Source organism: Scomber scombrus, chromosome 10 (genome assembly GCF_963691925.1).
Source record: "Scomber scombrus chromosome 10, fScoSco1.1, whole genome shotgun sequence".
Taxonomy (NCBI): Eukaryota; Metazoa; Chordata; class Actinopteri; order Scombriformes; family Scombridae; genus Scomber; species Scomber scombrus.
Window position 1 is genome coordinate 2,885,687 of NC_084979.1, and position 25,231 is coordinate 2,910,917.

Genomic DNA, 25,231 nt, shown 5'->3' on the forward strand with positions numbered 1-25,231 from the left:
TGAGAAGCAAAGCTGCAATCATTCCAGCTGTGTGTGTATGCAGGGCAGAGAGGTGGCACTGAGACGCCTCACTTTCCAAGTAGTTTTGAGGGTTCCTGTTGTCACTGTTACAGCCTGTTAAAAGCCCGCAATCATCTTATAAGCGCATGTACACAAATAGCCTGAGAAAACAACAATTCCTATGAAAGTAATGTTAAAGTATAGCATGTGTTTGATGGCTGAGACCCCATTATCCGACACTCAGATGGTGAGAGCAACTGTCAGTGGTGTCACAGCATCTTTAAATAGGCTTTCTGCTGGCTGTTTCCTCGCTTACGGCCATACCACCCTGAACACGCCCGATCTCGTCTGATCTCGGAAGCTAAGCAGGGTCGGGCCTGGTTAGTACTTGGATGGGAGACCGCCTGGGAATACCAGGTGCTGTAAGCTTTTTCCTCTCAGCTGTCATGAGCCCACTAGTCTTGAATTGAGCAGTGTGTCCAAACCTTTGACTGGTACTGTACATTACGTCCATATGAATGAAATAAAATTAAAAAAACAAACAAAAAAAAAACGTATACATATTCATAGGATCTAAGGCAAATCACATATAAAAGATTTGATAATAGGACCGGGTGTGCAGTTTTGTGATATCCCTAATCAATCCCCTAGCTATATACACAGTATATCATGAATGTGAGTTTTCATATCAAGTGTTGTCCTTTGCACACTGGGCTGAATGGGGGAAAGTGTGCTTTAGTAAATAATGATTATATGGGCAAATAGGTAGTATACGGTAAATATGTGAGATATCAATGAGTATTTGAAGGCACTGTAGGTAGGAATGATGTGGAATAAAGTGCAAAGATTAGGTATATGTGGCTGATGGTATGGTGGCATCCGCTGCATGTGACGTGTATTATGTGCAGAGCGAATAGAATGTGTGAAATGTTCCATTTAATTTCCTCCAGTGACAAGGACGGGTATAACGGGCCCTGGCGTAGCTTTAAATGGGCTTTCTGCTGGCTGTTTCTTCGCTTACGGCCATACCACCCTGAACACGCCCGATCTCGTCTGATCTCGGAAGCTAAGCAGGGTCGGGCCTGGTTAGTACTTGGATGGGAGACCGCCTGGGAATACCAGGTGCTGTAAGCTTTTTCCTCTCAGCTGTCACCAGAGGAGGGCGCTGTTGCTCCATCGCCGCACACAGGGCTTTGAGAAGCAAAGCTGCAATCATTCCAGCTGTGTGTGTATGCAGGGCAGAGAGGTGGCACTGAGACGCCTCACTTTCCAAGTAGTTTTGAGGGTTCCTGTTGTCACTGTTACAGCCTGTTAAAAGCCCGCAATCATCTTATAAGCGCATGTACACAAATAGCCTGAGAAAACAACAATTCCTATGAAAGTAATGTTAAAGTATAGCATGTGTTTGATGGCTGAGACCCCATTATCCGACACTCAGATGGTGAGAGCAACTGTCAGTGGTGTCACAGCATCTTTAAATAGGCTTTCTGCTGGCTGTTTCCTCGCTTACGGCCATACCACCCTGAACACGCCCGATCTCGTCTGATCTCGGAAGCTAAGCAGGGTCGGGCCTGGTTAGTACTTGGATGGGAGACCGCCTGGGAATACCAGGTGCTGTAAGCTTTTTCCTCTCAGCTGTCATGAGCCCACTAGTCTTGAATTGAGCAGTGTGTCCAAACCTTTGACTGGTACTGTACATTACGTCCATATGAATGAAATAAAATTAAAAAAAAAAAAAAAAAAAAAACGTATACATATTCATAGGATCTAAGGCAAATCACATATAAAAGATTTGATAATAGGACCGGGTGTGCAGTTTTGTGATATCCCTAATCAATCCCCTAGCTATATACACAGTATATCATGAATGTGAGTTTTCATATCAAGTGTTGTCCTTTGCACACTGGGCTGAATGGGGGAAAGTGTGCTTTAGTAAATAATGATTATATGGGCAAATAGGTAGTATACGGTAAATATGTGAGATATCAATGAGTATTTGAAGGCACTGTAGGTAGGAATGATGTGGAATAAAGTGCAAAGATTAGGTATATGTGGCCGATGGTATGGTGGCATCCGCTGCATGTGACGTGTATTATGTGCAGAGCGAATAGAATGTGTGAAATGTTCCATTTAATTTCCTCCAGTGACAAGGACGGGTATAACGGGCCCTGGCATAGCTTTAAATGGGCTTTCTGCTGGCTGTTTCTTCGCTTACGGCCATACCACCCTGAACACGCCCGATCTCGTCTGATCTCGGAAGCTAAGCAGGGTCGGGCCTGGTTAGTACTTGGATGGGAGACCGCCTGGGAATACCAGGTGCTGTAAGCTTTTTCCTCTCAGCTGTCACCAGAGGAGGGCGCTGTTGCTCCATCGCCGCACACAGGGCTTTGAGAAGCAAAGCTGCAATCATTCCAGCTGTGTGTGTATGCAGGGCAGAGAGGTGGCACTGAGACGCCTCACTTTCCAAGTAGTTTTGAGGGTTCCTGTTGTCACTGTTACAGCCTGTTAAAAGCCCGCAATCATCTTATAAGCGCATGTACACAAATAGCCTGAGAAAACAACAATTCCTATGAAAGTAATGTTAAAGTATAGCATGTGTTTGATGGCTGAGACCCCATTATCCGACACTCAGATGGTGAGAGCAACTGTCAGTGGTGTCACAGCATCTTTAAATAGGCTTTCTGCTGGCTGTTTCCTCGCTTACGGCCATACCACCCTGAACACGCCCGATCTCGTCTGATCTCGGAAGCTAAGCAGGGTCGGGCCTGGTTAGTACTTGGATGGGAGACCGCCTGGGAATACCAGGTGCTGTAAGCTTTTTCCTCTCAGCTGTCATGAGCCCACTAGTCTTGAATTGAGCAGTGTGTCCAAACCTTTGACTGGTACTGTACATTACGTCCATATGAATGAAATAAAATTTAAAAAAAAAACTAAAAAAAAACGTATACATATTCATAGGATCTAAGGCAAATCACATATAAAAGATTTGATAATAGGACCGGGTGTGCAGTTTTGTGATATCCCTAATCAATCCCCTAGCTATATACACAGTATATCATGAATGTGAGTTTTCATATCAAGTGTTGTCCTTTGCACACTGGGCTGAATGGGGGAAAGTGTGCTTTAGTAAATAATGATTATATGGGCAAATAGGTAGTATACGGTAAATATGTGAGATATCAATGAGTATTTGAAGGCACTGTAGGTAGGAATGATGTGGAATAAAGTGCAAAGCTTAGGTATATGTGGCCGATGGTATGGTGGCATCCGCTGCATGTGACGTGTATTATGTGCAGAGCGAATAGAATGTGTGAAATGTTCCATTTAATTTCCTTCAGTGACAGGGACGGGTATAACGGGCCCTGGCGTAGCTTTAAATGGGCTTTCTGCTGGCTGTTTCTTCGCTTACGGCCATACCACCCTGAACACGCCCGATCTCGTCTGATCTCGGAAGCTAAGCAGGGTCGGGCCTGGTTAGTACTTGGATGGGAGACCGCCTGGGAATACCAGGTGCTGTAAGCTTTTTCCTCTCAGCTGTCACCAGAGGAGGGCGCTGTTGCTCCATCGCCGCACACAGGGCTTTGAGAAGCAAAGCTGCAATCATTCCAGCTGTGTGTGTATGCAGGGCAGAGAGGTGGCACTGAGACGCCTCACTTTCCAAGTAGTTTTGAGGGTTCCTGTTGTCACTGTTACAGCCTGTTAAAAGCCCGCAATCATCTTATAAGCGCATGTACACAAATAGCCTGAGAAAACAACAATTCCTATGAAAGTAATGTTAAAGTATAGCATGTGTTTGATGGCTGAGACCCCATTATCCGACACTCAGATGGTGAGAGCAACTGTCAGTGGTGTCACAGCATCTTTAAATAGGCTTTCTGCTGGCTGTTTCCTCGCTTACGGCCATACCACCCTGAACACGCCCGATCTCGTCTGATCTCGGAAGCTAAGCAGGGTCGGGCCTGGTTAGTACTTGGATGGGAGACCGCCTGGGAATACCAGGTGCTGTAAGCTTTTTCCTCTCAGCTGTCATGAGCCCACTAGTCTTGAATTGAGCAGTGTGTCCAAACCTTTGACTGGTACTGTACATTACGTCCATATGAATGAAATAAAATTTAAAAAAAACAAAAAAAAAAAACGTATACATATTCATAGGATCTAAGGCAAATCACATATAAAAGATTTGATAATAGGACCGGGTGTGCAGTTTTGTGATATCCCTAATCAATCCCCTAGCTATATACACAGTATATCATGAATGTGAGTTTTCATATCAAGTGTTGTCCTTTGCACACTGGGCTGAATGGGGGAAAGTGTGCTTTAGTAAATAATGATTATATGGGCAAATAGGTAGTATACGGTAAATATGTGAGATATCAATGAGTATTTGAAGGCACTGTAGGTAGGAATGATGTGGAATAAAGTGCAAAGATTAGGTATATGTGGCTGATGGTATGGTGGCATCCGCTGCATGTGACGTGTATTATGTGCAGAGCGAATAGAATGTGTGAAATGTTCCATTTAATTTCCTCCAGTGACAAGGACGGGTATAACGGGCCCTGGCGTAGCTTTAAATGGGCTTTCTGCTGGCTGTTTCTTCGCTTACGGCCATACCACCCTGAACACGCCCGATCTCGTCTGATCTCGGAAGCTAAGCAGGGTCGGGCCTGGTTAGTACTTGGATGGGAGACCGCCTGGGAATACCAGGTGCTGTAAGCTTTTTCCTCTCAGCTGTCACCAGAGGAGGGCGCTGTTGCTCCATCGCCGCACACAGGGCTTTGAGAAGCAAAGCTGCAATCATTCCAGCTGTGTGTGTATGCAGGGCAGAGAGGTGGCACTGAGACGCCTCACTTTCCAAGTAGTTTTGAGGGTTCCTGTTGTCACTGTTACAGCCTGTTAAAAGCCCGCAATCATCTTATAAGCGCATGTACACAAATAGCCTGAGAAAACAACAATTCCTATGAAAGTAATGTTAAAGTATAGCATGTGTTTGATGGCTGAGACCCCATTATCCGACACTCAGATGGTGAGAGCAACTGTCAGTGGTGTCACAGCATCTTTAAATAGGCTTTCTGCTGGCTGTTTCCTCGCTTACGGCCATACCACCCTGAACACGCCCGATCTCGTCTGATCTCGGAAGCTAAGCAGGGTCGGGCCTGGTTAGTACTTGGATGGGAGACCGCCTGGGAATACCAGGTGCTGTAAGCTTTTTCCTCTCAGCTGTCATGAGCCCACTAGTCTTGAATTGAGCAGTGTGTCCAAACCTTTGACTGGTACTGTACATTACGTCCATATGAATGAAATAAAATTAAAAAAAAAAAAAAAAAAAAAACGTATACATATTCATAGGATCTAAGGCAAATCACATATAAAAGATTTGATAATAGGACCGGGTGTGCAGTTTTGTGATATCCCTAATCAATCCCCTAGCTATATACACAGTATATCATGAATGTGAGTTTTCATATCAAGTGTTGTCCTTTGCACACTGGGCTGAATGGGGGAAAGTGTGCTTTAGTAAATAATGATTATATGGGCAAATAGGTAGTATACGGTAAATATGTGAGATATCAATGAGTATTTGAAGGCACTGTAGGTAGGAATGATGTGGAATAAAGTGCAAAGATTAGGTATATGTGGCTGATGGTATGGTGGCATCCGCTGCATGTGACGTGTATTATGTGCAGAGCGAATAGAATGTGTGAAATGTTCCATTTAATTTCCTTCAGTGACAGGGACGGGTATAACGGGCCCTGGCGTAGCTTTAAATGGGCTTTCTGCTGGCTGTTTCTTCGCTTACGGCCATACCACCCTGAACACGCCCGATCTCGTCTGATCTCGGAAGCTAAGCAGGGTCGGGCCTGGTTAGTACTTGGATGGGAGACCGCCTGGGAATACCAGGTGCTGTAAGCTTTTTCCTCTCAGCTGTCACCAGAGGAGGGCGCTGTTGCTCCATCGCCGCACACAGGACTTTGAGAAGCAAAGCTGCAATCATTCCAGCTGTGTGTGTATGCAGGGCAGAGAGGTGGCACTGAGACGCCTCACTTTCCAAGTAGTTTTGAGGGTTCCTGTTGTCACTGTTACAGCCTGTTAAAAGCCCGCAATCATCTTATAAGCGCATGTACACAAATAGCCTGAGAAAACAACAATTCCTATGAAAGTAATGTTAAAGTATAGCATGTGTTTGATGGCTGAGACCCCATTATCCGACACTCAGATGGTGAGAGCAACTGTCAGTGGTGTCACAGCATCTTTAAATAGGCTTTCTGCTGGCTGTTTCCTCGCTTACGGCCATACCACCCTGAACACGCCCGATCTCGTCTGATCTCGGAAGCTAAGCAGGGTCGGGCCTGGTTAGTACTTGGATGGGAGACCGCCTGGGAATACCAGGTGCTGTAAGCTTTTTCCTCTCAGCTGTCATGAGCCCACTAGTCTTGAATTGAGCAGTGTGTCCAAACCTTTGACTGGTACTGTACATTACGTCCATATGAATGAAATAAAATTAAAAAAAAAAAATAAAAAAAAACGTATACATATTCATAGGATCTAAGGCAAATCACATATAAAAGATTTGATAATAGGACCGGGTGTGCAGTTTTGTGATATCCCTAATCAATCCCCTAGCTATATACACAGTATATCATGAATGTGAGTTTTCATATCAAGTGTTGTCCTTTGCACACTGGGCTGAATGGGGGAAAGTGTGCTTTAGTAAATAATGATTATATGGGCAAATAGGTAGTATACGGTAAATATGTGAGATATCAATGAGTATTTGAAGGCACTGTAGGTAGGAATGATGTGGAATAAAGTGCAAAGATTAGGTATATGTGGCTGATGGTATGGTGGCATCCGCTGCATGTGACGTGTATTATGTGCAGAGCGAATAGAATGTGTGAAATGTTCCATTTAATTTCCTCCAGTGACAAGGACGGGTATAACGGGCCCTGGCGTAGCTTTAAATGGGCTTTCTGCTGGCTGTTTCTTCGCTTACGGCCATACCACCCTGAACACGCCCGATCTCGTCTGATCTCGGAAGCTAAGCAGGGTCGGGCCTGGTTAGTACTTGGATGGGAGACCGCCTGGGAATACCAGGTACTGTAAGCTTTTTCCTCTCAGCTGTCACCAGAGGAGGGCGCTGTTGCTCCATCGCCGCACACAGGGCTTTGAGAAGCAAAGCTGCAATCATTCCAGCTGTGTGTGTATGCAGGGCAGAGAGGTGGCACTGAGACGCCTCACTTTCCAAGTAGTTTTGAGGGTTCCTGTTGTCACTGTTACAGCCTGTTAAAAGCCCGCAATCATCTTATAAGCGCATGTACACAAATAGCCTGAGAAAACAACAATTCCTATGAAAGTAATGTTAAAGTATAGCATGTGTTTGATGGCTGAGACCCCATTATCCGCCACTCAGATGGTGAGAGCAACTGTCAGTGGTGTCACAGCATCTTTAAATAGGCTTTCTGCTGGCTGTTTCCTCGCTTACGGCCATACCACCCTGAACACGCCCGATCTCGTCTGATCTCGGAAGCTAAGCAGGGTCGGGCCTGGTTAGTACTTGGATGGGAGACCGCCTGGGAATACCAGGTGCTGTAAGCTTTTTCCTCTCAGCTGTCATGAGCCCACTAGTCTTGAATTGAGCAGTGTGTCCAAACCTTTGACTGGTACTGTACATTACGTCCATATGAATGAAATAAAATTTAAAAAAACAAAAAAAACAAAACGTATACATATTCATAGGATCTAAGGCAAATCACATATAAAAGATTTGATAATAGGACCGGGTGTGCAGTTTTGTGATATCCCTAATCAATCCCCTAGCTATATACACAGTATATCATGAATGTGAGTTTTCATATCAAGTGTTGTCCTTTGCACACTGGGCTGAATGGGGGAAAGTGTGCTTTAGTAAATAATGATTATATGGGCAAATAGGTAGTATACGGTAAATATGTGAGATATCAATGAGTATTTGAAGGCACTGTAGGTAGGAATGATGTGGAATAAAGTGCAAAGATTAGGTATATGTGGCTGATGGTATGGTGGCATCCGCTGCATGTGACGTGTATTATGTGCAGAGCGAATAGAATGTGTGAAATGTTCCATTTAATTTCCTCCAGTGACAAGGACGGGTATAACGGGCCCTGGCGTAGCTTTAAATGGGCTTTCTGCTGGCTGTTTCTTCGCTTACGGCCATACCACCCTGAACACGCCCGATCTCGTCTGATCTCGGAAGCTAAGCAGGGTCGGGCCTGGTTAGTACTTGGATGGGAGACCGCCTGGGAATACCAGGTGCTGTAAGCTTTTTCCTCTCAGCTGTCACCAGAGGAGGGCGCTGTTGCTCCATCGCCGCACACAGGGCTTTGAGAAGCAAAGCTGCAATCATTCCAGCTGTGTGTGTATGCAGGGCAGAGAGGTGGCACTGAGACGCCTCACTTTCCAAGTAGTTTTGAGGGTTCCTGTTGTCACTGTTACAGCCTGTTAAAAGCCCGCAATCATCTTATAAGCGCATGTACACAAATAGCCTGAGAAAACAACAATTCCTATGAAAGTAATGTTAAAGTATAGCATGTGTTTGATGGCTGAGACCCCATTATCCGCCACTCAGATGGTGAGAGGAACTGTCAGTGGTGTCACAGCATCTTTAAATAGGCTTTCTGCTGGCTGTTTCCTCGCTTACGGCCATACCACCCTGAACACGCCCGATCTCGTCTGATCTCGGAAGCTAAGCAGGGTCGGGCCTGGTTAGTACTTGGATGGGAGACCGCCTGGGAATACCAGGTGCTGTAAGCTTTTTCCTCTCAGCTGTCATGAGCCCACTAGTCTTGAATTGAGCAGTGTGTCCAAACCTTTGACTGGTACTGTACATTACGTCCATATGAATGAAATAAAATTAAAAAAAAAAAAAAAAAAAAAACGTATACATATTCATAGGATCTAAGGCAAATCACATATAAAAGATTTGATAATAGGACCGGGTGTGCAGTTTTGTGATATCCCTAATCAATCCCCTAGCTATATACACAGTATATCATGAATGTGAGTTTTCATATCAAGTGTTGTCCTTTGCACACTGGGCTGAATGGGGGAAAGTGTGCTTTAGTAAATAATGATTATATGGGCAAATAGGTAGTATACGGTAAATATGTGAGATATCAATGAGTATTTGAAGGCACTGTAGGTAGGAATGATGTGGAATAAAGTGCAAAGATTAGGTATATGTGGCCGATGGTATGGTGGCATCCGCTGCATGTGACGTGTATTATGTGCAGAGCGAATAGAATGTGTGAAATGTTCCATTTAATTTCCTTCAGTGACAGGGACGGGTATAACGGGCCCTGGCGTAGCTTTAAATGGGCTTTCTGCTGGCTGTTTCTTCGCTTACGGCCATACCACCCTGAACACGCCCGATCTCGTCTGATCTCGGAAGCTAAGCAGGGTCGGGCCTGGTTAGTACTTGGATGGGAGACCGCCTGGGAATACCAGGTGCTGTAAGCTTTTTCCTCTCAGCTGTCACCAGAGGAGGGCGCTGTTGCTCCATCGCCGCACACAGGGCTTTGAGAAGCAAAGCTGCAATCATTCCAGCTGTGTGTGTATGCAGGGCAGAGAGGTGGCACTGAGACGCCTCACTTTCCAAGTAGTTTTGAGGGTTCCTGTTGTCACTGTTACAGCCTGTTAAAAGCCCGCAATCATCTTATAAGCGCATGTACACAAATAGCCTGAGAAAACAACAATTCCTATGAAAGTAATGTTAAAGTATAGCATGTGTTTGATGGCTGAGACCCCATTATCCGACACTCAGATGGTGAGAGCAACTGTCAGTGGTGTCACAGCATCTTTAAATAGGCTTTCTGCTGGCTGTTTCCTCGCTTACGGCCATACCACCCTGAACACGCCCGATCTCGTCTGATCTCGGAAGCTAAGCAGGGTCGGGCCTGGTTAGTACTTGGATGGGAGACCGCCTGGGAATACCAGGTGCTGTAAGCTTTTTCCTCTCAGCTGTCATGAGCCCACTAGTCTTGAATTGAGCAGTGTGTCCAAACCTTTGACTGGTACTGTACATTACGTCCATATGAATGAAATAAAATTTTTAAAAAAAACAAAAAAAAAACGTATACATATTCATAGGATCTAAGGCAAATCACATATAAAAGATTTGATAATAGGACCGGGTGTGCAGTTTTGTGATATCCCTAATCAATCCCCTAGCTATATACACAGTATATCATGAATGTGAGTTTTCATATCAAGTGTTGTCCTTTGCACACTGGGCTGAATGGGGGAAAGTGTGCTTTAGTAAATAATGATTATATGGGCAAATAGGTAGTATACGGTAAATATGTGAGATATCAATGAGTATTTGAAGGCACTGTAGGTAGGAATGATGTGGAATAAAGTGCAAAGATTAGGTATATGTGGCTGATGGTATGGTGGCATCCGCTGCATGTGACGTGTATTATGTGCAGAGCGAATAGAATGTGTGAAATGTTCCATTTAATTTCCTCCAGTGACAAGGACGGGTATAACGGGCCCTGGCGTAGCTTTAAATGGGCTTTCTGCTGGCTGTTTCTTCGCTTACGGCCATACCACCCTGAACACGCCCGATCTCGTCTGATCTCGGAAGCTAAGCAGGGTCGGGCCTGGTTAGTACTTGGATGGGAGACCGCCTGGGAATACCAGGTGCTGTAAGCTTTTTCCTCTCAGCTGTCACCAGAGGAGGGCGCTGTTGCTCCATCGCCGCACACAGGGCTTTGAGAAGCAAAGCTGCAATCATTCCAGCTGTGTGTGTATGCAGGGCAGAGAGGTGGCACTGAGACGCCTCACTTTCCAAGTAGTTTTGAGGGTTCCTGTTGTCACTGTTACAGCCTGTTAAAAGCCCGCAATCATCTTATAAGCGCATGTACACAAATAGCCTGAGAAAACAACAATTCCTATGAAAGTAATGTTAAAGTATAGCATGTGTTTGATGGCTGAGACCCCATTATCCGACACTCAGATGGTGAGAGCAACTGTCAGTGGTGTCACAGCATCTTTAAATAGGCTTTCTGCTGGCTGTTTCCTCGCTTACGGCCATACCACCCTGAACACGCCCGATCTCGTCTGATCTCGGAAGCTAAGCAGGGTCGGGCCTGGTTAGTACTTGGATGGGAGACCGCCTGGGAATACCAGGTGCTGTAAGCTTTTTCCTCTCAGCTGTCATGAGCCCACTAGTCTTGAATTGAGCAGTGTGTCCAAACCTTTGACTGGTACTGTACATTACGTCCATATGAATGAAATAAAATTTTTAAAAAAAACAAAAAAAAAACGTATACATATTCATAGGATCTAAGGCAAATCACATATAAAAGATTTGATAATAGGACCGGGTGTGCAGTTTTGTGATATCCCTAATCAATCCCCTAGCTATATACACAGTATATCATGAATGTGAGTTTTCATATCAAGTGTTGTCCTTTGCACACTGGGCTGAATGGGGGAAAGTGTGCTTTAGTAAATAATGATTATATGGGCAAATAGGTAGTATACGGTAAATATGTGAGATATCAATGAGTATTTGAAGGCACTGTAGGTAGGAATGATGTGGAATAAAGTGCAAAGATTAGGTATATGTGGCTGATGGTATGGTGGCATCCGCTGCATGTGACGTGTATTATGTGCAGAGCGAATAGAATGTGTGAAATGTTCCATTTAATTTCCTCCAGTGACAAGGACGGGTATAACGGGCCCTGGCGTAGCTTTAAATGGGCTTTCTGCTGGCTGTTTCTTCGCTTACGGCCATACCACCCTGAACACGCCCGATCTCGTCTGATCTCGGAAGCTAAGCAGGGTCGGGCCTGGTTAGTACTTGGATGGGAGACCGCCTGGGAATACCAGGTGCTGTAAGCTTTTTCCTCTCAGCTGTCACCAGAGGAGGGCGCTGTTGCTCCATCGCCGCACACAGGGCTTTGAGAAGCAAAGCTGCAATCATTCCATCTGTGTGGGTATGCAGGGCAGAGAGGTGGCACTGAGACGCCTCACTTTCCAAGTAGTTTTGAGGGTTCCTGTTGTCACTGTTACAGCCTGTTAAAAGCCCGCAATCATCTTATAAGCGCATGTACACAAATAGCCTGAGAAAACAACAATTCCTATGAAAGTAATGTTAAAGTATAGCATGTGTTTGATGGCTGAGACCCCATTATCCGCCACTCAGATGGTGAGAGGAACTGTCAGTGGTGTCACAGCATCTTTAAATAGGCTTTCTGCTGGCTGTTTCCTCGCTTACGGCCATACCACCCTGAACACGCCCGATCTCGTCTGATCTCGGAAGCTAAGCAGGGTCGGGCCTGGTTAGTACTTGGATGGGAGACCGCCTGGGAATACCAGGTGCTGTAAGCTTTTTCCTCTCAGCTGTCATGAGCCCACTAGTCTTGAATTGAGCAGTGTGTCCAAACCTTTGACTGGTACTGTACATTACGTCCATATGAATGAAATAAAATTTAAAAAAAAAACAAAAAAAAAACGTATACATATTCATAGGATCTAAGGCAAATCACATATAAAAGATTTGATAATAGGACCGGGTGTGCAGTTTTGTGATATCCCTAATCAATCCCCTAGCTATATACACAGTATATCATGAATGTGAGTTTTCATATCAAGTGTTGTCCTTTGCACACTGGGCTGAATGGGGGAAAGTGTGCTTTAGTAAATAATGATTATATGGGCAAATAGGTAGTATACGGTAAATATGTGAGATATCAATGAGTATTTGAAGGCACTGTAGGTAGGAATGATGTGGAATAAAGTGCAAAGATTAGGTATATGTGGCTGATGGTATGGTGGCATCCGCTGCATGTGACGTGTATTATGTGCAGAGCGAATAGAATGTGTGAAATGTTCCATTTAATTTCCTCCAGTGACAAGGACGGGTATAACGGGCCCTGGCGTAGCTTTAAATGGGCTTTCTGCTGGCTGTTTCTTCGCTTACGGCCATACCACCCTGAACACGCCCGATCTCGTCTGATCTCGGAAGCTAAGCAGGGTCGGGCCTGGTTAGTACTTGGATGGGAGACCGCCTGGGAATACCAGGTGCTGTAAGCTTTTTCCTCTCAGCTGTCACCAGAGGAGGGCGCTGTTGCTCCATCGCCGCACACAGGGCTTTGAGAAGCAAAGCTGCAATCATTCCAGCTGTGTGTGTATGCAGGGCAGAGAGGTGGCACTGAGACGCCTCACTTTCCAAGTAGTTTTGAGGGTTCCTGTTGTCACTGTTACAGCCTGTTAAAAGCCCGCAATCATCTTATAAGCGCATGTACACAAATAGCCTGAGAAAACAACAATTCCTATGAAAGTAATGTTAAAGTATAGCATGTGTTTGATGGCTGAGACCCCATTATCCGACACTCAGATGGTGAGAGCAACTGTCAGTGGTGTCACAGCATCTTTAAATAGGCTTTCTGCTGGCTGTTTCCTCGCTTACGGCCATACCACCCTGAACACGCCTGATCTCGTCTGATCTCGGAAGCTAAGCAGGGTCGGGCCTGGTTAGTACTTGGATGGGAGACCGCCTGGGAATACCAGGTGCTGTAAGCTTTTTCCTCTCAGCTGTCATGAGCCCACTAGTCTTGAATTGAGCAGTGTGTCCAAACCTTTGACTGGTACTGTACATTACGTCCATATGAATGAAATAAAATTAAAAAAAAAAAAAAAAAAAAAACGTATACATATTCATAGGATCTAAGGCAAATCACATATAAAAGATTTGATAATAGGACCGGGTGTGCAGTTTTGTGATATCCCTAATCAATCCCCTAGCTATATACACAGTATATCATGAATGTGAGTTTTCATATCAAGTGTTGTCCTTTGCACACTGGGCTGAATGGGGGAAAGTGTGCTTTAGTAAATAATGATTATATGGGCAAATAGGTAGTATACGGTAAATATGTGAGATATCAATGAGTATTTGAAGGCACTGTAGGTAGGAATGATGTGGAATAAAGTGCAAAGATTAGGTATATGTGGCTGATGGTATGGTGGCATCCGCTGCATGTGACGTGTATTATGTGCAGAGCGAATAGAATGTGTGAAATGTTCCATTTAATTTCCTCCAGTGACAGGGACGGGTATAACGGGCCCTGGCGTAGCTTTAAATGGGCTTTCTGCTGGCTGTTTCTTCGCTTACGGCCATACCACCCTGAACACGCCCGATCTCGTCTGATCTCGGAAGCTAAGCAGGGTCGGGCCTGGTTAGTACTTGGATGGGAGACCGCCTGGGAATACCAGGTGCTGTAAGCTTTTTCCTCTCAGCTGTCACCAGAGGAGGGCGCTGTTGCTCCATCGCCGCACACAGGGCTTTGAGAAGCAAAGCTGCAATCATTCCAGCTGTGTGTGTATGCAGGGCAGAGAGGTGGCACTGAGACGCCTCACTTTCCAAGTAGTTTTGAGGGTTCCTGTTGTCACTGTTACAGCCTGTTAAAAGCCCGCAATCATCTTATAAGCGCATGTACACAAATAGCCTGAGAAAACAACAATTCCTATGAAAGTAATGTTAAAGTATAGCATGTGTTTGATGGCTGAGACCCCATTATCCGACACTCAGATGGTGAGAGGAACTGTCAGTGGTGTCACAGCATCTTTAAATAGGCTTTCTGCTGGCTGTTTCCTCGCTTACGGCCATACCACCCTGAACACGCCCGATCTCGTCTGATCTCGGAAGCTAAGCAGGGTCGGGCCTGGTTAGTACTTGGATGGGAGACCGCCTGGGAATACCAGGTGCTGTAAGCTTTTTCCTCTCAGCTGTCATGAGCCCACTAGTCTTGAATTGAGCAGTGTGTCCAAACCTTTGACTGGTACTGTACATTACGTCCATATGAATGAAATAAAATTTTTAAAAAAAACAAAAAAAAAACGTATACATATTCATAGGATCTAAGGCAAATCACATATAAAAGATTTGATAATAGGACCGGGTGTGCAGTTTTGTGATATCCCTAATCAATCCCCTAGCTATATACACAGTATATCATGAATGTGAGTTTTCATATCAAGTGTTGTCCTTTGCACACTGGGCTGAATGGGGGAAAGTGTGCTTTAGTAAATAATGATTATATGGGCAAATAGGTAGTATACGGTAAATATGTGAGATATCAATGAGTATTTGAAGGCACTGTAGGTAGGAATGATGTGGAATAAAGTGCAAAGATTAGGTATATGTGGCTGATGGTATGGTGGCATCCGCTGCATGTGACGTGTATTATGTGCAGAGCGAATAGAATGTGTGAAATGTTCCATTTAATTTCCTCCAGTGACAAGGACGGGTATAACGGGCCCTGGCGTAGCTTTAAATGGGCTTTCTGCTGGCTGTTTCTTCGCTTACGGCCATACCACCCTGAACACGCCCGATCTCGTCTGATCTCGGAAGCTAAGCAGGGTCGGGCCTGGTTAGTACTTGGATGGGAGACCGCCTGGGAATACCAGGTGCTGTAAGCTTTTTCCTCTCAGCTGTCACCAGAGGAGGGCGCTGTTGCTCCATCGCCGCACACAGGGCTTTGAGAAGCAAAGCTGCAATCATTCCAGCTGTGTGTGTATGCAGGGCAGAGAGGTGGCACTGAGACGCCTCACTTTCCAAGTAGTTTTGAGGGTTCCTGTTGTCACTGTTACAGCCTGTTAAAAGCCCGCAATCATCTTATAAGCGCATGTACACAAATAGCCTGAGAAAACAACAATTCCTATGAAAGTAATGTTAAAGTATAGCATGTGTTTGATGGCTGAGACCCCATTATCCGCCACTCAGATGGTGAGAGGAACTGTCAGTGGTGTCACAGCATCTTTAAATAGGCTTTCTGCTGGCTGTTTCCTCGCTTACGGCCATACCACCCTGAACACGCCCGATCTCGTCTGATCTCGGAAGCTAAGCAGGGTCGGGCCTGGTTAGTACTTGGATGGGAGACCGCCTGGGAATACCAGGTGCTGTAAGCTTTTTCCTCTCAGCTGTCATGAGCCCACTAGTCTTGAATTGAGCAGTGTGTCCAAACCTTTGACTGGTACTGTACATTACGTCCATATGAATGAAATAAAATTAAAAAAAAAAAAAAAAAAAAAACGTATACATATTCATAGGATCTAAGGCAAATCACATATAAAAGATTTGATAATAGGACCGGGTGTGCAGTTTTGTGATATCCCTAATCAATCCCCTAGCTATATACACAGTATATCATGAATGTGAGTTTTCATATCAAGTGTTGTCCTTTGCACACTGGGCTGAATGGGGGAAAGTGTGCTTTAGTAAATAATGATTATATGGGCAAATAGGTAGTATACGGTAAATATGTGAGATATCAATGAGTATTTGAAGGCACTGTAGGTAGGAATGATGTGGAATAAAGTGCAAAGATTAGGTATATGTGGCTGATGGTATGGTGGCATCCGCTGCATGTGACGTGTATTATGTGCAGAGCGAATAGAATGTGTGAAATGTTCCATTTAATTTCCTTCAGTGACAGGGACGGGTATAACGGGCCCTGGCGTAGCTTTAAATGGGCTTTCTGCTGGCTGTTTCTTCGCTTACGGCCATACCACCCTGAACACGCCCGATCTCGTCTGATCTCGGAAGCTAAGCAGGGTCGGGCCTGGTTAGTACTTGGATGGGAGACCGCCTGGGAATACCAGGTGCTGTAAGCTTTTTCCTCTCAGCTGTCATGAGCCCACTAGTCTTGAATTGAGCAGTGTGTCCAAACCTTTGACTGGTACTGTACATTACGTCCATATGAATGAAATAAAATAAAAAAAAAAAAATAAAAAAAAACGTATACATATTCATAGGATCTAAGGCAAATCACATATAAAAGATTTGATAATAGGACCGGGTGTGCAGTTTTGTGATATCCCTAATCAATCCCCTAGCTATATACACAGTATATCATGAATGTGAGTTTTCATATCAAGTGTTGTCCTTTGCACACTGGGCTGAATGGGGGAAAGTGTGCTTTAGTAAATAATGATTATATGGGCAAATAGGTAGTATACGGTAAATATGTGAGATATCAATGAGTATTTGAAGGCACTGTAGGTAGGAATGATGTGGAATAAAGTGCAAAGATTAGGTATATGTGGCCGATGGTATGGTGGCATCCGCTGCATGTGACGTGTATTATGTGCAGAGCGAATAGAATGTGTGAAATGTTCCATTTAATTTCCTCCAGTGACAAGGACGGGTATAACGGGCCCTGGCATAGCTTTAAATGGGCTTTCTGCTGGCTGTTTCTTCGCTTACGGCCATACCACCCTGAACACGCCCGATCTCGTCTGATCTCGGAAGCTAAGCAGGGTCGGGCCTGGTTAGTACTTGGATGGGAGACCGCCTGGGAATACCAGGTGCTGTAAGCTTTTTCCTCTCAGCTGTCACCAGAGGAGGGCGCTGTTGCTCCATCGCCGCACACAGGGCTTTGAGAAGCAAAGCTGCAATCATTCCAGCTGTGTGTGTATGCAGGGCAGAGAGGTGGCACTGAGACGCCTCACTTTCCAAGTAGTTTTGAGGGTTCCTGTTGTCACTGTTACAGCCTGTTAAAAGCCCGCAATCATCTTATAAGCGCATGTACACAAATAGCCTGAGAAAACAACAATTCCTATGAAAGTAATGTTAAAGTATAGCATGTGTTTGATGGCTGAGACCCCATTATCCGACACTCAGATGGTGAGAGCAACTGTCAGTGGTGTCACAGCATCTTTAAATAGGCTTTCTGCTGGCTGTTTCCTCGCTTACGGCCATACCACCCTGAACACGCCCGATCTCGTCTGATCTCGGAAGCTAAGCAGGGTCGGGCCTGGTTAGTACTTGGATGGGAGACCGCCTGGGAATACCAGGTGCTGTAAGCTTTTTCCTCTCAGCTGTCATGAGCCCACTAGTCTTGAATTGAGCAGTGTGTCCAAACCTTTGACTGGTACTGTACATTACGTCCATATGAATGAAATAAAATTTAAAAAAAAAACTAAAAAAAAACGTATACATATTCATAGGATCTAAGGCAAATCACATATAAAAGATTTGATAATAGGACCGGGTGTGCAGTTTTGTGATATCCCTAATCAATCCCCTAGCTATATACACAGTATATCATGAATGTGAGTTTTCATATCAAGTGTTGTCCTTTGCACACTGGGCTGAATGGGGGAAAGTGTGCTTTAGTAAATAATGATTATATGGGCAAATAGGTAGTATACGGTAAATATGTGAGATATCAATGAGTATTTGAAGGCACTGTAGGTAGGAATGATGTGGAATAAAGTGCAAAGCTTAGGTATATGTGGCCGATGGTATGGTGGCATCCGCTGCATGTGACGTGTATTATGTGCAGAGCGAATAGAATGTGTGAAATGTTCCATTTAATTTCCTTCAGTGACAGGGACGGGTATAACGGGCCCTGGCGTAGCTTTAAATGGGCTTTCTGCTGGCTGTTTCTTCGCTTACGGCCATACCACCCTGAACACGCCCGATCTCGTCTGATCTCGGAAGCTAAGCAGGGTCGGGCCTGGTTAGTACTTGGATGGGAGACCGCCTGGGAATACCAGGTGCTGTAAGCTTTTTCCTCTCAGCTGTCACCAGAGGAGGGCGCTGTTGCTCCATCGCCGCACACAGGGCTTTGAGAAGCAAAGCTGCAATCATTCCAGCTGTGTGTGTATGCAGGGCAGAGAGGTGGCACTGAGACGCCTCACTTTCCAAGTAGTTTTGAGGGTTCCTGTTGTCACTGTTACAGCCTGTTAAAAGCCCGCAATCATCTTATAAGCGCATGTACACAAATAGCCTGAGAAAACAACAATTCCTATGAAAGTAATGTTAAAGTATAGCATGTGTTTGATGGCTGAGACCCCATTATCCGACACTCAGATGGTGAGAGCAACTGTCAGTGGTGTCACAGCATCTTTAAATAGGCTTTCTGCTGGCTGTTTCCTCGCTTACGGCCATACCACCCTGAACACGCCCGATCTCGTCTGATCTCGGAAGCTAAGCAGGGTCGGGCCTGGTTAGTACTTGGATGGGAGACCGCCTGGGAATACCAGGTGCTGTAAGCTTTTTCCTCTCAGCTGTCATGAGCCCACTAGTCTTGAATTGAGCAGTGTGTCCAAACCTTTGACTGGTACTGTACATTACGTCCATATGAATGAAATAAAATTTAAAAAAAACAAAAAAAAAAAACGTATACATATTCATAGGATCTAAGGCAAATCACATATAAAAGATTTGATAATAGGACCGGGTGTGCAGTTTTGTGATATCCCTAATCAATCCCCTAGCTATATACACAGTATATCATGAATGTGAGTTTTCATATCAAGTGTTGTCCTTTGCACACTGGGCTGAATGGGGGAAAGTGTGCTTTAGTAAATAATGATTATATGGGCAAATAGGTAGTATACGGTAAATATGTGAGATATCAATGAGTATTTGAAGGCACTGTAGGTAGGAATGATGTGGAATAAAGTGCAAAGATTAGGTATATGTGGCTGATGGTATGGTGGCATCCGCTGCATGTGACGTGTATTATGTGCAGAGCGAATAGAATGTGTGAAATGTTCCATTTAATTTCCTCCAGTGACAAGGACGGGTATAACGGGCCCTGGCGTAGCTTTAAATGGGCTTTCTGCTGGCTGTTTCTTCGCTTACGGCCATACCACCCTGAACACGCCCGATCTCGTCTGATCTCGGAAGCTAAGCAGGGTCGGGCCTGGTTAGTACTTGGATGGGAGACCGCCTGGGAATACCAGGTGCTGTAAGCTTTTTCCTCTCAGCTGTCACCAGAGGAGGGCGCTGTTGCTCCATCGCCGCACACAGGGCTTTGAGAAGCAAAGCTGCAATCATTCCAGCTGTGTGTGTATGCAGGGCAGAGAGGTGGCACTGAGACGCCTCACTTTCCAAGTAGTTTTGAGGGTTCCTGTTGTCACTGTTACAGCCTGTTAAAAGCCCGCAATCATCTTATAAGCGCATGTACACAAATAGCCTGAGAAAACAACAATTCCTATGAAAGTAATGTTAAAGTATAGCATGTGTTTGATGGCTGAGACCCCATTATCCGACACTCAGATGGTGAGAGCAACTGTCAGTGGTGTCACAGCATCTTTAAATAGGCTTTCTGCTGGCTGTTTCCTCGCTTACGGCCATACCACCCTGAACACGCCCGATCTCGTCTGATCTCGGAAGCTAAGCAGGGTCGGGCCTGGTTAGTACTTGGATGGGAGACCGCCTGGGAATACCAGGTGCTGTAAGCTTTTTCCTCTCAGCTGTCATGAGCCCACTAGTCTTGAATTGAGCAGTGTGTCCAAACCTTTGACTGGTACTGTACATTACGTCCATATGAATGAAATAAAATTAAAAAAAAAAAAAAAAAAAAAACGTATACATATTCATAGGATCTAAGGCAAATCACATATAAAAGATTTGATAATAGGACCGGGTGTGCAGTTTTGTGATATCCCTAATCAATCCCCTAGCTATATACACAGTATATCATGAATGTGAGTTTTCATATCAAGTGTTGTCCTTTGCACACTGGGCTGAATGGGGGAAAGTGTGCTTTAGTAAATAATGATTATATGGGCAAATAGGTAGTATACGGTAAATATGTGAGATATCAATGAGTATTTGAAGGCACTGTAGGTAGGAATGATGTGGAATAAAGTGCAAAGATTAGGTATATGTGGCTGATGGTATGGTGGCATCCGCTGCATGTGACGTGTATTATGTGCAGAGCGAATAGAATGTGTGAAATGTTCCATTTAATTTCCTTCAGTGACAGGGACGGGTATAACGGGCCCTGGCGTAGCTTTAAATGGGCTTTCTGCTGGCTGTTTCTTCGCTTACGGCCATACCACCCTGAACACGCCCGATCTCGTCTGATCTCGGAAGCTAAGCAGGGTCGGGCCTGGTTAGTACTTGGATGGGAGACCGCCTGGGAATACCAGGTGCTGTAAGCTTTTTCCTCTCAGCTGTCACCAGAGGAGGGCGCTGTTGCTCCATCGCCGCACACAGGACTTTGAGAAGCAAAGCTGCAATCATTCCAGCTGTGTGTGTATGCAGGGCAGAGAGGTGGCACTGAGACGCCTCACTTTCCAAGTAGTTTTGAGGGTTCCTGTTGTCACTGTTACAGCCTGTTAAAAGCCCGCAATCATCTTATAAGCGCATGTACACAAATAGCCTGAGAAAACAACAATTCCTATGAAAGTAATGTTAAAGTATAGCATGTGTTTGATGGCTGAGACCCCATTATCCGACACTCAGATGGTGAGAGCAACTGTCAGTGGTGTCACAGCATCTTTAAATAGGCTTTCTGCTGGCTGTTTCCTCGCTTACGGCCATACCACCCTGAACACGCCCGATCTCGTCTGATCTCGGAAGCTAAGCAGGGTCGGGCCTGGTTAGTACTTGGATGGGAGACCGCCTGGGAATACCAGGTGCTGTAAGCTTTTTCCTCTCAGCTGTCATGAGCCCACTAGTCTTGAATTGAGCAGTGTGTCCAAACCTTTGACTGGTACTGTACATTACGTCCATATGAATGAAATAAAATTAAAAAAAAAAAATAAAAAAAAACGTATACATATTCATAGGATCTAAGGCAAATCACATATAAAAGATTTGATAATAGGACCGGGTGTGCAGTTTTGTGATATCCCTAATCAATCCCCTAGCTATATACACAGTATATCATGAATGTGAGTTTTCATATCAAGTGTTGTCCTTTGCACACTGGGCTGAATGGGGGAAAGTGTGCTTTAGTAAATAATGATTATATGGGCAAATAGGTAGTATACGGTAAATATGTGAGATATCAATGAGTATTTGAAGGCACTGTAGGTAGGAATGATGTGGAATAAAGTGCAAAGATTAGGTATATGTGGCTGATGGTATGGTGGCATCCGCTGCATGTGACGTGTATTATGTGCAGAGCGAATAGAATGTGTGAAATGTTCCATTTAATTTCCTCCAGTGACAAGGACGGGTATAACGGGCCCTGGCGTAGCTTTAAATGGGCTTTCTGCTGGCTGTTTCTTCGCTTACGGCCATACCACCCTGAACACGCCCGATCTCGTCTGATCTCGGAAGCTAAGCAGGGTCGGGCCTGGTTAGTACTTGGATGGGAGACCGCCTGGGAATACCAGGTACTGTAAGCTTTTTCCTCTCAGCTGTCACCAGAGGAGGGCGCTGTTGCTCCATCGCCGCACACAGGGCTTTGAGAAGCAAAGCTGCAATCATTCCAGCTGTGTGTGTATGCAGGGCAGAGAGGTGGCACTGAGACGCCTCACTTTCCAAGTAGTTTTGAGGGTTCCTGTTGTCACTGTTACAGCCTGTTAAAAGCCCGCAATCATCTTATAAGCGCATGTACACAAATAGCCTGAGAAAACAACAATTCCTATGAAAGTAATGTTAAAGTATAGCATGTGTTTGATGGCTGAGACCCCATTATCCGCCACTCAGATGGTGAGAGCAACTGTCAGTGGTGTCACAGCATCTTTAAATAGGCTTTCTGCTGGCTGTTTCCTCGCTTACGGCCATACCACCCTGAACACGCCCGATCTCGTCTGATCTCGGAAGCTAAGCAGGGTCGGGCCTGGTTAGTACTTGGATGGGAGACCGCCTGGGAATACCAGGTGCTGTAAGCTTTTTCCTCTCAGCTGTCATGAGCCCACTAGTCTTGAATTGAGCAGTGTGTCCAAACCTTTGACTGGTACTGTACATTACGTCCATATGAATGAAATAAAATTTAAAAAAACAAAAAAAACAAAACGTATACATATTCATAGGATCTAAGGCAAATCACATATAAAAGATTTGATAATAGGACCGGGTGTGCAGTTTTGTGATATCCCTAATCAATCCCCTAGCTATATACACAGTATATCATGAATGTGAGTTTTCATATCAAGTGTTGTCCTTTGCACACTGGGCTGAATGGGGGAAAGTGTGCTTTAGTAAATAATGATTATATGGGCAAATAGGTAGTATACGGTAAATATGTGAGATATCAATGAGTATTTGAAGGCACTGTAGGTAGGAATGATGTGGAATAAAGTGCAAAGATTAGGTATATGTGGCTGATGGTATGGTGGCATCCGCTGCATGTGACGTGTATTATGTGCAGAGCGAATAGAATGTGTGAAATGTTCCATTTAATTTCCTCCAGTGACAAGGACGGGTATAACGGGCCCTGGCGTAGCTTTAAATGGGCTTTCTGCTGGCTGTTTCTTCGCTTACGGCCATACCACCCTGAACACGCCCGATCTCGTCTGATCTCGGAAGCTAAGCAGGGTCGGGCCTGGTTAGTACTTGGATGGGAGACCGCCTGGGAATACCAGGTGCTGTAAGCTTTTTCCTCTCAGCTGTCACCAGAGGAGGGCGCTGTTGCTCCATCGCCGCACACAGGGCTTTGAGAAGCAAAGCTGCAATCATTCCAGCTGTGTGTGTATGCAGGGCAGAGAGGTGGCACTGAGACGCCTCACTTTCCAAGTAGTTTTGAGGGTTCCTGTTGTCACTGTTACAGCCTGTTAAAAGCCCGCAATCATCTTATAAGCGCATGTACACAAATAGCCTGAGAAAACAACAATTCCTATGAAAGTAATGTTAAAGTATAGCATGTGTTTGATGGCTGAGACCCCATTATCCGCCACTCAGATGGTGAGAGGAACTGTCAGTGGTGTCACAGCATCTTTAAATAGGCTTTCTGCTGGCTGTTTCCTCGCTTACGGCCATACCACCCTGAACACGCCCGATCTCGTCTGATCTCGGAAGCTAAGCAGGGTCGGGCCTGGTTAGTACTTGGATGGGAGACCGCCTGGGAATACCAGGTGCTGTAAGCTTTTTCCTCTCAGCTGTCATGAGCCCACTAGTCTTGAATTGAGCAGTGTGTCCAAACCTTTGACTGGTACTGTACATTACGTCCATATGAATGAAATAAAATTAAAAAAAAAAAAAAAAAAAAAACGTATACATATTCATAGGATCTAAGGCAAATCACATATAAAAGATTTGATAATAGGACCGGGTGTGCAGTTTTGTGATATCCCTAATCAATCCCCTAGCTATATACACAGTATATCATGAATGTGAGTTTTCATATCAAGTGTTGTCCTTTGCACACTGGGCTGAATGGGGGAAAGTGTGCTTTAGTAAATAATGATTATATGGGCAAATAGGTAGTATACGGTAAATATGTGAGATATCAATGAGTATTTGAAGGCACTGTAGGTAGGAATGATGTGGAATAAAGTGCAAAGATTAGGTATATGTGGCCGATGGTATGGTGGCATCCGCTGCATGTGACGTGTATTATGTGCAGAGCGAATAGAATGTGTGAAATGTTCCATTTAATTTCCTTCAGTGACAGGGACGGGTATAACGGGCCCTGGCGTAGCTTTAAATGGGCTTTCTGCTGGCTGTTTCTTCGCTTACGGCCATACCACCCTGAACACGCCCGATCTCGTCTGATCTCGGAAGCTAAGCAGGGTCGGGCCTGGTTAGTACTTGGATGGGAGACCGCCTGGGAATACCAGGTGCTGTAAGCTTTTTCCTCTCAGCTGTCACCAGAGGAGGGCGCTGTTGCTCCATCGCCGCACACAGGGCTTTGAGAAGCAAAGCTGCAATCATTCCAGCTGTGTGTGTATGCAGGGCAGAGAGGTGGCACTGAGACGCCTCACTTTCCAAGTAGTTTTGAGGGTTCCTGTTGTCACTGTTACAGCCTGTTAAAAGCCCGCAATCATCTTATAAGCGCATGTACACAAATAGCCTGAGAAAACAACAATTCCTATGAAAGTAATGTTAAAGTATAGCATGTGTTTGATGGCTGAGACCCCATTATCCGACACTCAGATGGTGAGAGCAACTGTCAGTGGTGTCACAGCATCTTTAAATAGGCTTTCTGCTGGCTGTTTCCTCGCTTACGGCCATACCACCCTGAACACGCCCGATCTCGTCTGATCTCGGAAGCTAAGCAGGGTCGGGCCTGGTTAGTACTTGGATGGGAGACCGCCTGGGAATACCAGGTGCTGTAAGCTTTTTCCTCTCAGCTGTCATGAGCCCACTAGTCTTGAATTGAGCAGTGTGTCCAAACCTTTGACTGGTACTGTACATTACGTCCATATGAATGAAATAAAATTTTTAAAAAAAACAAAAAAAAAACGTATACATATTCATAGGATCTAAGGCAAATCACATATAAAAGATTTGATAATAGGACCGGGTGTGCAGTTTTGTGATATCCCTAATCAATCC

At 44.9% G+C, this 25,231-nt stretch overlaps 42 non-coding genes across 42 annotated transcripts; all 42 read left to right on the top strand.

The window, feature by feature from the left end:
• The first annotated feature begins 310 nt into the window (after positions 1–310).
• Positions 311–429, top strand: LOC133989597 (5S ribosomal RNA). Its single transcript, XR_009926726.1, has one exon. It is a non-coding gene; the product is annotated as a 5S ribosomal RNA (ribosomal RNA).
• A 586-nt stretch (positions 430–1,015) lies between these two features.
• LOC133989608 (5S ribosomal RNA) lies at positions 1,016–1,134 on the top strand. The gene has a single exon (XR_009926737.1). It is a non-coding gene; the product is annotated as a 5S ribosomal RNA (ribosomal RNA).
• Positions 1,135–1,504: 370 nt separating this feature from the next.
• LOC133989619 (5S ribosomal RNA) lies at positions 1,505–1,623 on the top strand. The gene has a single exon (XR_009926748.1). It is a non-coding gene; the product is annotated as a 5S ribosomal RNA (ribosomal RNA).
• Positions 1,624–2,209: 586 nt separating this feature from the next.
• LOC133989631 (5S ribosomal RNA) lies at positions 2,210–2,328 on the top strand. The gene has a single exon (XR_009926759.1). It is a non-coding gene; the product is annotated as a 5S ribosomal RNA (ribosomal RNA).
• Positions 2,329–2,698: 370 nt separating this feature from the next.
• Positions 2,699–2,817, top strand: LOC133989642 (5S ribosomal RNA). The gene has a single exon (XR_009926770.1). It is a non-coding gene; the product is annotated as a 5S ribosomal RNA (ribosomal RNA).
• Positions 2,818–3,403: 586 nt separating this feature from the next.
• Positions 3,404–3,522, top strand: LOC133989653 (5S ribosomal RNA). The gene has a single exon (XR_009926781.1). It is a non-coding gene; the product is annotated as a 5S ribosomal RNA (ribosomal RNA).
• Positions 3,523–3,892: 370 nt separating this feature from the next.
• On the top strand, positions 3,893–4,011 carry LOC133989666 (5S ribosomal RNA). The gene has a single exon (XR_009926793.1). It is a non-coding gene; the product is annotated as a 5S ribosomal RNA (ribosomal RNA).
• A 586-nt stretch (positions 4,012–4,597) lies between these two features.
• Positions 4,598–4,716, top strand: LOC133989678 (5S ribosomal RNA). Its single transcript, XR_009926804.1, has one exon. It is a non-coding gene; the product is annotated as a 5S ribosomal RNA (ribosomal RNA).
• Positions 4,717–5,086: 370 nt separating this feature from the next.
• Positions 5,087–5,205, top strand: LOC133989689 (5S ribosomal RNA). Its single transcript, XR_009926815.1, has one exon. It is a non-coding gene; the product is annotated as a 5S ribosomal RNA (ribosomal RNA).
• Positions 5,206–5,791: 586 nt separating this feature from the next.
• On the top strand, positions 5,792–5,910 carry LOC133989702 (5S ribosomal RNA). Its single transcript, XR_009926826.1, has one exon. It is a non-coding gene; the product is annotated as a 5S ribosomal RNA (ribosomal RNA).
• A 370-nt stretch (positions 5,911–6,280) lies between these two features.
• LOC133989713 (5S ribosomal RNA) lies at positions 6,281–6,399 on the top strand. Its single transcript, XR_009926837.1, has one exon. It is a non-coding gene; the product is annotated as a 5S ribosomal RNA (ribosomal RNA).
• Positions 6,400–6,985: 586 nt separating this feature from the next.
• Positions 6,986–7,104, top strand: LOC133988539 (5S ribosomal RNA). The gene has a single exon (XR_009925746.1). It is a non-coding gene; the product is annotated as a 5S ribosomal RNA (ribosomal RNA).
• Positions 7,105–7,474: 370 nt separating this feature from the next.
• Positions 7,475–7,593, top strand: LOC133989725 (5S ribosomal RNA). Its single transcript, XR_009926848.1, has one exon. It is a non-coding gene; the product is annotated as a 5S ribosomal RNA (ribosomal RNA).
• A 586-nt stretch (positions 7,594–8,179) lies between these two features.
• Positions 8,180–8,298, top strand: LOC133989737 (5S ribosomal RNA). Its single transcript, XR_009926859.1, has one exon. It is a non-coding gene; the product is annotated as a 5S ribosomal RNA (ribosomal RNA).
• Positions 8,299–8,668: 370 nt separating this feature from the next.
• On the top strand, positions 8,669–8,787 carry LOC133989748 (5S ribosomal RNA). Its single transcript, XR_009926870.1, has one exon. It is a non-coding gene; the product is annotated as a 5S ribosomal RNA (ribosomal RNA).
• A 586-nt stretch (positions 8,788–9,373) lies between these two features.
• LOC133989760 (5S ribosomal RNA) lies at positions 9,374–9,492 on the top strand. The gene has a single exon (XR_009926881.1). It is a non-coding gene; the product is annotated as a 5S ribosomal RNA (ribosomal RNA).
• Positions 9,493–9,862: 370 nt separating this feature from the next.
• Positions 9,863–9,981, top strand: LOC133989772 (5S ribosomal RNA). The gene has a single exon (XR_009926892.1). It is a non-coding gene; the product is annotated as a 5S ribosomal RNA (ribosomal RNA).
• Positions 9,982–10,567: 586 nt separating this feature from the next.
• LOC133989784 (5S ribosomal RNA) lies at positions 10,568–10,686 on the top strand. Its single transcript, XR_009926904.1, has one exon. It is a non-coding gene; the product is annotated as a 5S ribosomal RNA (ribosomal RNA).
• A 370-nt stretch (positions 10,687–11,056) lies between these two features.
• LOC133989795 (5S ribosomal RNA) lies at positions 11,057–11,175 on the top strand. The gene has a single exon (XR_009926915.1). It is a non-coding gene; the product is annotated as a 5S ribosomal RNA (ribosomal RNA).
• Positions 11,176–11,761: 586 nt separating this feature from the next.
• LOC133989807 (5S ribosomal RNA) lies at positions 11,762–11,880 on the top strand. The gene has a single exon (XR_009926926.1). It is a non-coding gene; the product is annotated as a 5S ribosomal RNA (ribosomal RNA).
• Positions 11,881–12,250: 370 nt separating this feature from the next.
• On the top strand, positions 12,251–12,369 carry LOC133989818 (5S ribosomal RNA). Its single transcript, XR_009926937.1, has one exon. It is a non-coding gene; the product is annotated as a 5S ribosomal RNA (ribosomal RNA).
• Positions 12,370–12,955: 586 nt separating this feature from the next.
• Positions 12,956–13,074, top strand: LOC133989830 (5S ribosomal RNA). The gene has a single exon (XR_009926948.1). It is a non-coding gene; the product is annotated as a 5S ribosomal RNA (ribosomal RNA).
• Positions 13,075–13,444: 370 nt separating this feature from the next.
• LOC133989611 (5S ribosomal RNA) lies at positions 13,445–13,563 on the top strand. The gene has a single exon (XR_009926740.1). It is a non-coding gene; the product is annotated as a 5S ribosomal RNA (ribosomal RNA).
• Positions 13,564–14,149: 586 nt separating this feature from the next.
• LOC133988410 (5S ribosomal RNA) lies at positions 14,150–14,268 on the top strand. Its single transcript, XR_009925622.1, has one exon. It is a non-coding gene; the product is annotated as a 5S ribosomal RNA (ribosomal RNA).
• A 370-nt stretch (positions 14,269–14,638) lies between these two features.
• LOC133988421 (5S ribosomal RNA) lies at positions 14,639–14,757 on the top strand. The gene has a single exon (XR_009925633.1). It is a non-coding gene; the product is annotated as a 5S ribosomal RNA (ribosomal RNA).
• A 586-nt stretch (positions 14,758–15,343) lies between these two features.
• Positions 15,344–15,462, top strand: LOC133988433 (5S ribosomal RNA). The gene has a single exon (XR_009925644.1). It is a non-coding gene; the product is annotated as a 5S ribosomal RNA (ribosomal RNA).
• Positions 15,463–15,832: 370 nt separating this feature from the next.
• Positions 15,833–15,951, top strand: LOC133988444 (5S ribosomal RNA). Its single transcript, XR_009925655.1, has one exon. It is a non-coding gene; the product is annotated as a 5S ribosomal RNA (ribosomal RNA).
• Positions 15,952–16,537: 586 nt separating this feature from the next.
• On the top strand, positions 16,538–16,656 carry LOC133988456 (5S ribosomal RNA). The gene has a single exon (XR_009925666.1). It is a non-coding gene; the product is annotated as a 5S ribosomal RNA (ribosomal RNA).
• Positions 16,657–17,242: 586 nt separating this feature from the next.
• Positions 17,243–17,361, top strand: LOC133988468 (5S ribosomal RNA). Its single transcript, XR_009925678.1, has one exon. It is a non-coding gene; the product is annotated as a 5S ribosomal RNA (ribosomal RNA).
• Positions 17,362–17,731: 370 nt separating this feature from the next.
• Positions 17,732–17,850, top strand: LOC133988479 (5S ribosomal RNA). Its single transcript, XR_009925689.1, has one exon. It is a non-coding gene; the product is annotated as a 5S ribosomal RNA (ribosomal RNA).
• A 586-nt stretch (positions 17,851–18,436) lies between these two features.
• On the top strand, positions 18,437–18,555 carry LOC133988491 (5S ribosomal RNA). Its single transcript, XR_009925700.1, has one exon. It is a non-coding gene; the product is annotated as a 5S ribosomal RNA (ribosomal RNA).
• Positions 18,556–18,925: 370 nt separating this feature from the next.
• On the top strand, positions 18,926–19,044 carry LOC133988503 (5S ribosomal RNA). Its single transcript, XR_009925711.1, has one exon. It is a non-coding gene; the product is annotated as a 5S ribosomal RNA (ribosomal RNA).
• Positions 19,045–19,630: 586 nt separating this feature from the next.
• Positions 19,631–19,749, top strand: LOC133988514 (5S ribosomal RNA). Its single transcript, XR_009925722.1, has one exon. It is a non-coding gene; the product is annotated as a 5S ribosomal RNA (ribosomal RNA).
• Positions 19,750–20,119: 370 nt separating this feature from the next.
• LOC133988526 (5S ribosomal RNA) lies at positions 20,120–20,238 on the top strand. Its single transcript, XR_009925733.1, has one exon. It is a non-coding gene; the product is annotated as a 5S ribosomal RNA (ribosomal RNA).
• Positions 20,239–20,824: 586 nt separating this feature from the next.
• LOC133988537 (5S ribosomal RNA) lies at positions 20,825–20,943 on the top strand. The gene has a single exon (XR_009925744.1). It is a non-coding gene; the product is annotated as a 5S ribosomal RNA (ribosomal RNA).
• A 370-nt stretch (positions 20,944–21,313) lies between these two features.
• On the top strand, positions 21,314–21,432 carry LOC133988549 (5S ribosomal RNA). Its single transcript, XR_009925755.1, has one exon. It is a non-coding gene; the product is annotated as a 5S ribosomal RNA (ribosomal RNA).
• Positions 21,433–22,018: 586 nt separating this feature from the next.
• Positions 22,019–22,137, top strand: LOC133988540 (5S ribosomal RNA). The gene has a single exon (XR_009925747.1). It is a non-coding gene; the product is annotated as a 5S ribosomal RNA (ribosomal RNA).
• A 370-nt stretch (positions 22,138–22,507) lies between these two features.
• LOC133988561 (5S ribosomal RNA) lies at positions 22,508–22,626 on the top strand. The gene has a single exon (XR_009925766.1). It is a non-coding gene; the product is annotated as a 5S ribosomal RNA (ribosomal RNA).
• A 586-nt stretch (positions 22,627–23,212) lies between these two features.
• LOC133988572 (5S ribosomal RNA) lies at positions 23,213–23,331 on the top strand. The gene has a single exon (XR_009925777.1). It is a non-coding gene; the product is annotated as a 5S ribosomal RNA (ribosomal RNA).
• Positions 23,332–23,701: 370 nt separating this feature from the next.
• On the top strand, positions 23,702–23,820 carry LOC133988585 (5S ribosomal RNA). The gene has a single exon (XR_009925789.1). It is a non-coding gene; the product is annotated as a 5S ribosomal RNA (ribosomal RNA).
• A 586-nt stretch (positions 23,821–24,406) lies between these two features.
• On the top strand, positions 24,407–24,525 carry LOC133988598 (5S ribosomal RNA). The gene has a single exon (XR_009925801.1). It is a non-coding gene; the product is annotated as a 5S ribosomal RNA (ribosomal RNA).
• A 370-nt stretch (positions 24,526–24,895) lies between these two features.
• Positions 24,896–25,014, top strand: LOC133988610 (5S ribosomal RNA). The gene has a single exon (XR_009925812.1). It is a non-coding gene; the product is annotated as a 5S ribosomal RNA (ribosomal RNA).
• The last annotated feature ends 217 nt before the right edge of the window (positions 25,015–25,231 follow it).